Genomic DNA, 11,385 nt, shown 5'->3' on the forward strand with positions numbered 1-11,385 from the left:
TATAAGATATCATGGACAAATTGTTGCGTTGTTTAGACCCTGTTATGTGCCAATTTTGATTTTGGGTGATATTTTGTACCTTTTGAAACTGGATTTTGTGGTGGGAAATTTGGCAGTTATCAATCTGAAGTGTAAACCCATGAATTATGGCAGTTTATTTTAATACAAAAGGAAGAAAAAATGTGTTTTTGATTTGAGACTTTCATTAGATCTTTAAATCAACCCACTGAAATCACTTGGGAGATACCGTGCATGCTACATTACCTGTGTTAGTGAAATGTCTTACTGTGATAGGCCAGGAAATATTCTTCTAATCTGGCCCAATTTTATTGCCACTTTTAATGCATTTAATATGACACTGTGCTTCACAAAACAAAAGAGGAAAAAACAAGAATACTGGAAAAATATTACCAAAGAATACAAAGGAAAAAGCAGAGGGAATGCAAAAGGCTTTTCAATAAAACCCTGTCTGGAAAAATGTGTTTCAAGGCATGAATTAAAACATGATTGATTTCTAATGGAGCAATCTTCATTGACCATACTGACCAAAGGGCCATAAAACTGTCTGGTCAATATAAGGCTGATTCATGGATGATAGAAAACGCTGATGAATGGGAGCAGAGACATAAATGACTGCTGGGATGGAACCACGGACATATACAATCTCTCTGCCCCTGTGTGTGTATATGTGTGTGTGTGTAAAAAGATGGATAGTGGCTTGAAGTCACTTGCTCTATGCAGGAACTAGTGGTTGTAGCGCTAAATGTGCCTGGCCAGACCTGGTGTTAATACAAAGACTAGAGCCAATTCATCTTCACTGACACTCACCCAATAGCACAGTAAATTACAGAGTGAGGGAGGGGGTGAGAGTAAAGAGGTAGAGTGAAGGAGAGAGATAGAGATGAGGGAAGGGAAGGGACAGAAGAGAGAGAGATGATGCAGAAAGGGGAGAGACTATACACATCCATGTAGTTCACACAGCAACTTATAACGAATGCAACAGGATAGGTTTAACTTCATATATCATCAATATTAGAGGCAATGAACAGCAAGGGGTGCACAGATTTAATCATGCCTCCTGGATAATAAATAAACCAATATTCCCGTGGCTAGGGGATGAATATATCTGATAAAGTAATGCTGAATGAGACTATAATAGCCAGACAGAAAGTTAAAAAATACACTTTCTTGCTCCAAACCACTGCCAGCATCATTTTTCATAACACGTATTTTCTGCATCATTGATGGAACAGAACCGGCCATAAAAGTCGCCTTGGCAGGAGGTGCTGGCACTTACAATGGATCCCCACGCCAGAAGGCCTCTTTGCCAGACACATAAACAGCCCGAAAAAGTGGACACATCCCTTGGAGGGCCAAATAAATCAAGCTCACCTCCCGTTTCTTATCTGGTGTTAAAAACCTCTTCCTGCTCAATCGGTGGACAAAGTCTCAAAGGAGCTGCCTGAGGAGATTCGACCAGTCACAGTCTATACGCTGTTGTTTATAGAATTAAACTAACTTTTATAAACTCAGTTCTAACCCAGTGAGCACAACATTTTAACATCTTGTGCTGTACATACTTGATTTTGCAAAGACAAAGTGGAGGAAAACCAGGAAAGAAAAAAAAATACTCATGTAACTCAGTGTAATCCATCTATGGAAAAGAAGTAAGAGCCTGATGATCAACAGGGGCTTGGGTGCAAGAAACCTTTTTTGTACTTTTCATCCATCATGGATTGCTTTCAGGTTACATCACAGACAGCTGTCAGTCGTTGAGTCGTTCATCTGCTATAAACTAAAAGGTCACTGCATGACAAAGGCAAAGTTGAAACAGGTTTTGAGTGCAGTGTCGGGATGTGAAATCCAAGTGCTGCCACAAGGTTTGCCGTCCCTGCTCTCTCCATGGGAAAGCGATGGCTCATTTGGACGCAAAGCAGTTCTCTCACTGATCACGAGTAGAGTGCTTAAGGATGGTGCCCAAGAATGAGAGTGTGTCCCCCATCAAAAAAATTTTATACCAAGTGTTCGATAATTGCTAGTGAACTGTCAACTATATCTGAAACACCTGCATTACTGGCTCTGGATTTGTGAGTGGTGGTGATAACTACAGGTGCTTTCTGCCAGTAAATACACACTTTGGATATTTTCAGCAGCGCAAACCCTTATGAACCTTTTTCTATATTTGATACCAAGTGTCCACAGTGGCAAAGTGTCCTTGAGCCTGGCACTAAATTCTCTGAAAGGGTGCATCACCGTGGCTAACCCTGGTCACTGATCCCTGCACTCTGAACGGGAGAGGCAGGACTAATTAGAGGACTAATTACCCCTTTGGGATAACACACACACACACACACACCTTCACACAGACACAAACACACACAGCCATTACAGTTGCTGCTATAAAAGTAGATATGTTTTCTACATCAACATTTCCAACAGTAATAGAGAACAAAATGAAACTTTTATATGAAATGGCATATTGTCCTTTCACTGCTATTCCAGTCATTCTAGGCAATCATCTTTTCTAACTACCGCTGAAGAGTGTGTCCTATATAGCCAGCATTGGCATCAGCTACTGGCAGCTAAAATAGATTTCTGTTTGCCAGGAAGTACATTCAAGACCAATGCAGCCAGCACAGCACCCACGTTTGAACAGGAAACTAGAGGACTCATGTTCAGATTGTATTTGTATGTGTGTGCTGGGCAGCTGACCAGTCTAGTGTTTAACTGACCTGTGCAAAAACCTGGAGCTGGCGACAGACAGTGATGTGTGCAGACTCAGGGAAGTATACAGGTAGGCGCTGCTGACCAGTAAAAAGAAGGGCTGGATGACATGGTCTGTAATCTATACTATGATGAATTGTCACAATTACCTTCGTTGATGGCACGTGTTAGTATTTTAATGCACAAATGCATTATATAGCTTATTTACACACTCAGCAGAGAGCAGCATTAGCATTTATTTGGAGTTATGTTTCTGGCCATCTGATAGATGTAAGTCTAATATTCACGTCTCCTTTTCACTCTGTTTTGGTCTCCACCAACAACGAGGAGGAATATTTTGCTCTTCAACAGCCAAATACTCCGCTGTGTTCACTTGCTAGTCACTATATTAGTCTGTTTGCCATTTGGAGCTGGACAGATCATTAGAGCTTGATCTGAGGCATAAATAACATTATCAGTTTATTTTAGCTGATACAGATCCATTCATGAATGTCGGGCTTGGCCTCAGTATCAATCCTTAAGACTTGCTTAGGACATCTCTGCCTTTCACATTACAAAAAGTCATTTGATCTCTGCTAATATAAAGAGTACTGACTAGTATAGCTTAAAGTGACATGATCTTCCTCTCATAAAACCTGCATATTAGCTAAAATAACACATTACAAATGAGACTTAGCAGGCTATGAAAAAGAAGACAGTATAATAAACACCTGGATCACAAGTACTCCTCCTGACAATGCAGGTGCCCTGAGAGAGGACTGAGGAAGATGCTTGGCTGTTGAACAAAGTTTTGGTTCAATCCCTTATGGAAACAACTAGTCTCTCATTTAGGCACTGCCCACCGTGCCAAATGATTCACATGCTCATTAACAGCACAATGTGTATGTGTGTGTGTGTGTCAACTATGATTCAGTCCATGTAAGGAATCAGCCAAGTAATTATATGCTGTGTGCAAACAAACACACAGCCCCACCCCCACCGTACCCCCTCAACCACCACCCCTTTTTCTCACTTACCCTCCCTCCCTCTTTCTGTCTGTCTCTTGCATTTTCACAATGACTAATGAACACACACCACACACACAACTTGGAGGACACTGCATTGGCTCTCTTCAGTTCTTGGGGATTTAACCTCAGTCATAAGCCCAACCTGTGCCCTAAAAATGTTATGTCTCAGAGTTGTGTCCCCACAGTAATTCAAATACACACACATTCTCCATATGCAGACTCTCTACACACATACACACACAGACACACACAAAGCCAGCCGTTACGAGAGCTGCCACAGGGAATAGAATGAAAATGAAAGGCGAGCGAGGGAGACGTGAGGAGAAAAAAAGGGAAAAAAATCGAGGGAGGAGAAAAGCCCATGAGGCAGAGGGAGATTCTCATCTTCACTGAAATCAGCTGATCCCTCCCTCCCTCTCTTCCTCCCTCACTCCACTGCTACAGCTTTCTTTCTCGCATCTCTCTTTCTGTCTCTCCCTCCCTGTCCATCTCCCTCCTGGTCCTCTGCCTCCCTCTTTCTCTTCTTCCCTCCTACCTTTATCTTTTTTTCAACCAACCTCTTCTCCACTTCTCTCGCCACCTCCCACTCTCCCTCTCTACTTTCTCCTTGCCCTTCCCTCTCTTCCTCTCTCTCTCCTACTCCCTCTTTTCTCTTTCTACCTCTCTCTTGGCTTTCACTCTTTCGTATTATCACTCTCCCTGTATTCCACCTCCCTCATCCTCTCTCTGTCACAGTGGGAGACCTGCAGGCAGACAGAAGCAGCATACACTAATGTTACTATATTTGACAAGACACACACACACACATACTCTCCTGCCACATGCACGACTGCACACACATATGGAAAAGAAAAAGAGGAGGTGGGGGCACAAACACACACAAAAACACACACCCTGAAAGACACACCGGAAAGACAGCCCTCAAGTGTACATGCGTGGATAAACACACACACACACACACACTCCGGCGCGTGCTGAGTGCAGGAATCACAAACATAGCGACACACAGAAGGACTAGCGCGTGACGCCAGCAACCTAGCAGCGTTGTCTCTCTTTCTCTCTCTCTCACACACACACATTTCGTCTCCCTCCCTCTCTCTCTCTCTCTCTCTCTCTCTCTCTCTCTCTTTCACACACACACGCTCACGCCTCTCAGACACACACGGCAGCGCACAAGCCAGTGAGCAGGACGGCACTGGACGTATCATTCATATAGGGAATAGATCCGAAGAAAAGGATTAACTATCTCCATCCCTCTCCCTCTAAGGACCTTATCCTCTCTTCCCTCCTCTTGTGTCTCTAAGCTTCTCTTCACCTCGTTTTTTCTACAATCCCTTATTTTTTTCTACACAATCCCTCCGTTTTCACAATTCATTGGTGGGTTGAGGAGAAGCTGGGGGGATTGTTTCTATACAGAAAGCAGGATTATTCTTTCATTATTCATTTGACCAGGATCTTGAATGTATGGATTTCTTAACCTGAAAGGGGTGACAGTTTTTCTTCCATGTTTAGTCCTGTGATTTTTAAATTTTAAAATTTTTGAGATATTTTTTGGGGGGATGGCTGAAGGCAGAAAGCTGTAAGGCTGGTGCTGGCTGAGATATTTGGTCAAAAGGTAAGTCTGTTTGTGGTCTTAGTTTACCTCACTCAAACAAACATATTTCATCGTAACTGCTTCTCATCTCATTTTATGGCATTAGAAATGTACTATGTCACACAAAGACAGAGACAGACTTGCTTTTTTTTTTTCGCCCCAACAAACAAATGGGCAGTTTAAATGGGGCCAAAGGTGCATGCTGTGAGGAGGCGGATGCTGAAAATGTCAGCCCTTAACCTGTTTCCTAGATACACACAACATGCACATTCATGGGAATTTTTTGGGCTGTGGTTTTGGGGCAAGGCTTGCAGAGGTGGGCAGTGGGGGAAGGTGAGAGCATCAGTAGTTTATTCAAACACAAATTTGGGCGTATGATTCAGTTTGACAGGAGTATTCCATGATTTTTGTTAACAGCTAAACACAAAAAAGTGGATGGACAAACACAGCCATAATAATTTATGTGATTAAAAAAGCCTAGGACCTTGAAAGTAACATTATGCTGTAAAGATACCTCTAATATTAGAAAATAACAATGTACCCTGCTGGACATAAACAGTAGATGATATGGTCTAAATGATAAAATGATGTTAAGGACAGTGCTATGTTTATTCCTGCCAAATAAACTTACGTCTTTGTCTGCTTGCACCAGACATCTACGTGCAAATCTAACTGATCTACTGTTAATATACTGAGAGTTATGTGGCTATTTTTGGGCATGGCTAATGTTTGAATTTACCAGAGTTACCACCCACAGACATTATTAAAAACAACATTAAGTATTCAAACATGGCAGCCCCATTTGTTTCAGTGAAAGCTGCTCACCCAGTGAAAATGCCTAAAAAGTTTCAGTCACTTCCAGCTTAGGGTTTGTTGTTATCTAGATATGTCTGTATGTGACCTAATAGTTCAAATATTGGGAATCTCTAACCAGTTTTAAATCTGCACAATGCTCTGACAAAGTTTAACTCTTATTTGTTTTGTGGATGGACATGTATGGTAAAAAAGCATCAGGGCGTCATGTGACCTGCAGGTCCCAATTTGGCCGCCAAACGAAGCCTCACTGCTGCACATCGTAGTGCCACTGTATCTCTGGGGGTCTGGTGGAGTCAGTCACTGACACACAGTATAAGGAAGGCCAGAGTTAATACAGGAGGTGTAACATCAGGGTGATCTGAGCTTAACTAATGCTTATATCCTAGATGTCTTCTGCTAAACCTCCACATTCAATACAGAGCAATTAATGGGATTTTCCTAGAAAAAAGCAGAAATCTGATGCAAGCTTGGCAGACAACTTCATGGACACATTAATTTAACTTAAAGATAGTTACAGCAGTTTACTGTTGATTTATTGTGAACATTTATTGCAGCAATAGTACTTTATTACTAGTTTCTGTCTTTCTTGTCTCATTTCTTCTTTGACCTTCACAGCATCTTATGTAATTTCAATCAATGTGGTGTCCTGATGATTCCCTGTCTGATGCCCACCATGCAGTGTGTTGCTGTTTTTCACTGCTAGACTAACCCTGTTTTAGAAGGTGTGACATAAGAGTGATTAACTCGCAAGAGCTGCATTGTGATTATTGTCACCATTATACCTGGTGGTGATGCACTGGGTGTGAGGCACTCCACCCTAATGTCCTCAAGGCTCGTGTGCCTCACTACATTGGCTCAAAATGAAAGCGAACTGTCTGAATATTCTTCAAGAAATGTAGATGCATTCTAATATGATCCCAGAGAAAACAATGATGATCACTGATGCTGTGGTTAGTGCAGTAGTTTGACGTGTCTACTAATAACATGGCCAACACCTCAGACAAGTCTGACAGCTGAGCTGAAACTGCTCATGAAATAATTTCCAGTCACAGTCTGAGTGATGTTACTGATGCACTTAACCAAAAACACATTTTAAAATCACACATATGACCCTTCTACTACTCTACTAAAACAACAGAAACATAATATTTTCTTCCAGCCTCTGCTGTCATACCAGTATATGTATGGAATATGACCTGTCCTGTATGTATGCACATGTATGTTTGTACATAATTAGTGTGTTTTTGGACACATGCAGCATCAGTGTGTGTGTGTGTTTATGTACAGTATGTGTCTGCATACCCACATGCACGTGTAACTATATATCTGAACATATTTTTGCACCATGTGCCTGTCAACACATATGTGGCTCTATTTGTCAAGCTATCGGCATGTGTTTAGGGGTGTGTGTGTGTGTGTGCATGTGTGTTATGTTGCCCCAGTCTCTCCCCCTCCTCTGTAAGAAAGCCATTAAAGATTGATTTAGGGATCTTGGCTGCCTCTCTCTGCCTTTGTTAACAACCACACCTACACAGACACACTTACATATGCTAACACATGAACATGCAACAGTAAGCATGCACTCATTATGACCTTTTATTCCCTTTTCCTCTCTATTGTAAATTGATGGTTTGACATTGATGGACCTCTAAAACAAGGATTAAACACCAGACAACTGCCAAATGCTAATGTGTGTATGTGTGTGAGTATGTGCACATGAAGATGAAGTTAAGCATAGAGCTGAAGGTGAATGATTGGGCTGTGGCTTTACAGCTGTGATGTCACTCATTCATGGGCCACCCACACACCCACACACACACACACACACACACCCCTGCCTTCACACATGGATAATTGTCCTCTTGTGTGCAGGTGGATTTCAATTTGGTTGCAAATTGGACAGAATTCCAGCCATATTGATTAAAAACTATTAGTCAAGCCAGGTAGGCCTGTCACAAGAAAGATGAAACACTCTGAAAAACGGGCTTAAGTGGGCAAATCGGGCAAAGAGGTGCACACACATGGAAGTTCACAGTCTCTCTCTCTCTCTCTCTCTCTCTCTCTCTCTCTCTCTCTCACACACACACACACACACACACTCCTGTGCTGAGTACAGCAGGATTCAAGCCTCTCTGTCAAGGTGTTTTGGTTGTCTGTAGATGGAAGTGATTTATTGCTGATTAACATTGCCTGCTGTAGCACCAACATTACACTAAATGACTGGGCTGTACATTATCCAGCTGTTGTGCATTCATTATGTACCTGATGTAATCCTGTTTATACTCATATTCTCATGTCATTTACTTTGTCATGGGGAGCAATGACAGCAAGGATTGCACTAGAGATGCCTTTGTTAGATGGATCACAAAACACTTGTTTGTCTAGTTACTGTAAACAAGATTAGTGAGCCGTACAATCAACATATACCAATGGTTACGTTCTTTTATTCACTTTGATGCAGAGCAATGATCACAGAGCAAAGATCAGCACCGGAAATGGCTTTGCTAGATCACAAAGTAGAAATTTGTCAAGCATGAATGAAAAAGAGAAGATTACTGAGCCTTGCTGCTTCACTATCAACAATCTCTGCCTGCATCAGAAACACATAGGAGAAAACACAAACAGCCTGAGCTGACCCCTCACAGTTGGTGGTATCTACTTGTTATCTCAGCCCCCAGGTGTGTGGTTAAATTTTTGAGGAAATGCACGTCGTAGCTCTGCACGAAGCCCCTGCAACACCCTGCGGAGTATAAATCCGGCTTAAGTGCGGACAGGAAACAGTTAGTGGAATAAACAGAGAGGAAAAATAGGATGGAAAGATGAGAGGATAGTGATGAGGAACAGAGGAGCCCAGGAGCAGGGAGGAGGTGTTACATGATTCCCCAACATGCAGGGCCACTTGGACACCCAAGTATTTACACATGTGTGTGTGTGTGTGTACGAATGTGTGCATGTGTGGATTTTAGCTGCCCCTCTGTCCGGGTCAAATTGGTAAAAAAAGCTTTCTGAGAATAGCCTGACAGGCAGGCTTGCCACAACACCACCCATTCAACATGATGGGAACTGATGGGTGAACAGTAATAAGTGGCTGCAGAGGTGACCTTCTGCTGCTCTTCCAATACATCATTTAAAGGACAATTCCAGCATGATTGCACACATGATGACACTTTGGCACATTTCACCACATCCGTTGATCTATATTTTTTGTTTTAACATTTCTGCCTTTCTCCTTTTCATCTGCTCCCATTCACTTCTTAGGTGGTAAAGGAAACAAGGAGAAGCCAGCAATCAATCAGTGTTATAAACCTATAAACCTGATATAAGCTCGGTTCACCATTTTCTATCAGTGCCGATTGAATGATTTTACTTTCTGCTCATAATGTAACACACTGCTTTCCAGCCAAACAGTTTTCCTCCTCAAAATAAATCAAAATAAATATACACAAATCCATGAATCATTTGACAAATGGCCAACATGTAAACTGAGGCAACACTTACAGTCCCAAAGCTGAAATAGGAATAAAAATTGATTTCAAACAGCCAGCAAAAATATTTTATTCATAAATAATTTGATGAACAACAACAATGCAGTCATGACTGCTTTGTTAAATGTTCTACAGTGTATAAGTGCAATGATCTACAATACAACAAGAACTGTAATCAGACTGGAACTGTCTGTTGATATCACTTCTGCTTTTGCATATACGCACATACGGTAAATAATCTTATATTTACTACATATTTTAAACCGGCTCCATTTCAGTCTTGAAATAAATTCACACCACCCAGCAATCTGAAAAAGGAAAATGTGTACAGCTCAAAATTTGAAACAGAGAGGGGAAACCTTCCCAAATTCCTTGAGCTCCTTCCATTTCTCATCTGCTCTTCTGAATTTTTCAAATGAAGCTTGTGTGCTCATTTGAAAAGAACAACTCAAATTTCCCAGTAGAGCCTGGCTAATGTGACTTTAATCACATGCAGGAAATCCATCTGCCGAATATCCTCGGTACATGCCTCTGTTCCTTTGTCAAGGAGAGAAACAGAGGTAGGGAGAGGGAGAGATAGGATGAGAAGGATGGGAAGGAGAGAAGGGAATGTTGAATACTGAAAGATGAAGGTCATTAAGAAAGAGAGAAGACAGAAGGATGAAGGAATAAATGTCAGAGAGGAGAGGAGGGAGTGAGAAAGCCTGCCATGAAGACTGAATATGAAGACAGAGGTGAGAGAGCTAAGAGATCAGACAAGTGTTTTATATTTTGCTCAGTGTCTGGCTGGTACTAATAGCAATAATGATAACACAAATAGCGCCACTGGGGCACACATACACAATCACACTCTCAACATGCACGCACACCAAAACACTTGGGAGGCTGTGGAGGAGAATTTTAATGTCCTCCCTGTTTACCCATTGCACTTATTTTTACCTCCCCTCCCCTTCTGGCATTTCCTGCCTCGCCTATATTTTCCTTTTATCCTTTCATCACTGTCTCTTTTCTACACCTCACACTCTCTCTTATTTCACCTCAGCCCCCACTTCCTTCTCCTTCTCCTCTCCTGTCCCCTCCTCCAGTTTCCACTAACTGATATATAACCAGCAGTAAATAACTTACTGACACTGACTACACATACCTGTCTGTCTACCTTCATTTAGCTCAGTCTATTACAGTTTTTCTCTTTCTTTTCTTTCCACACATCCACTTTATCCTCCTGCTACTCTGGATTATATTTGCTTAGCATGCCTGTTTAAGGTGGTACAGGTGCAAATTTACATAATCGCTGCACACGTTTCCACAGAGTGCAAACACATGCACGAATGAACATTTCACCTCCATTCGACTTAATGCCAAAATGAGCTGTGGAGGGAAAAGTGTGCCGCGTGTTTTCTCCTGCAGTTTTCTTCCCAAACAGCTAACCATTGAACAACAGCCTAATCTGATTAGTGCAATATTTCACACACTGCTGATTGGGTTTTGATGATACTTTGGGAAAAGACACATCTCGCAGCAGCACTCCAGCATTTTCAAAATTATACTGATTGGCCCAGGGGGTGCGAGTCAACAGCACGCATCCGTCCTGTGGTATCGAGGTTCAAACAAGTTTTCTCCCATGGTAATTTCCCACTTGTGAAACCTATTTTCATTGTAATGACTCAACAGTGACAAGAAGGCTCATCTTTTTCAGTGCATGTGGGATATGTTTCATTATGCTGCTGTGATTGGAATAGGTCAATCTTTTTCCAACTCT

The 11,385-nt window shown here is 41.8% G+C and overlaps 1 protein-coding gene across 2 annotated transcripts in view; it reads right to left on the reverse strand.

Annotated features, from left to right (window-relative positions):
• The window catches only part of cacna2d4a (calcium channel, voltage-dependent, alpha 2/delta subunit 4a), a 78,958-nt gene that overhangs the window by 21,534 nt on the left and 46,039 nt on the right, over nucleotides 1-11,385 (reverse strand). The window lies entirely within an intron of this gene.

The sequence above is a fragment of the Lates calcarifer genome, linkage group LG18 (assembly GCF_001640805.2).
Source record: "Lates calcarifer isolate ASB-BC8 linkage group LG18, TLL_Latcal_v3, whole genome shotgun sequence".
Classification (NCBI taxonomy): Eukaryota; Metazoa; Chordata; class Actinopteri; family Centropomidae; genus Lates; species Lates calcarifer.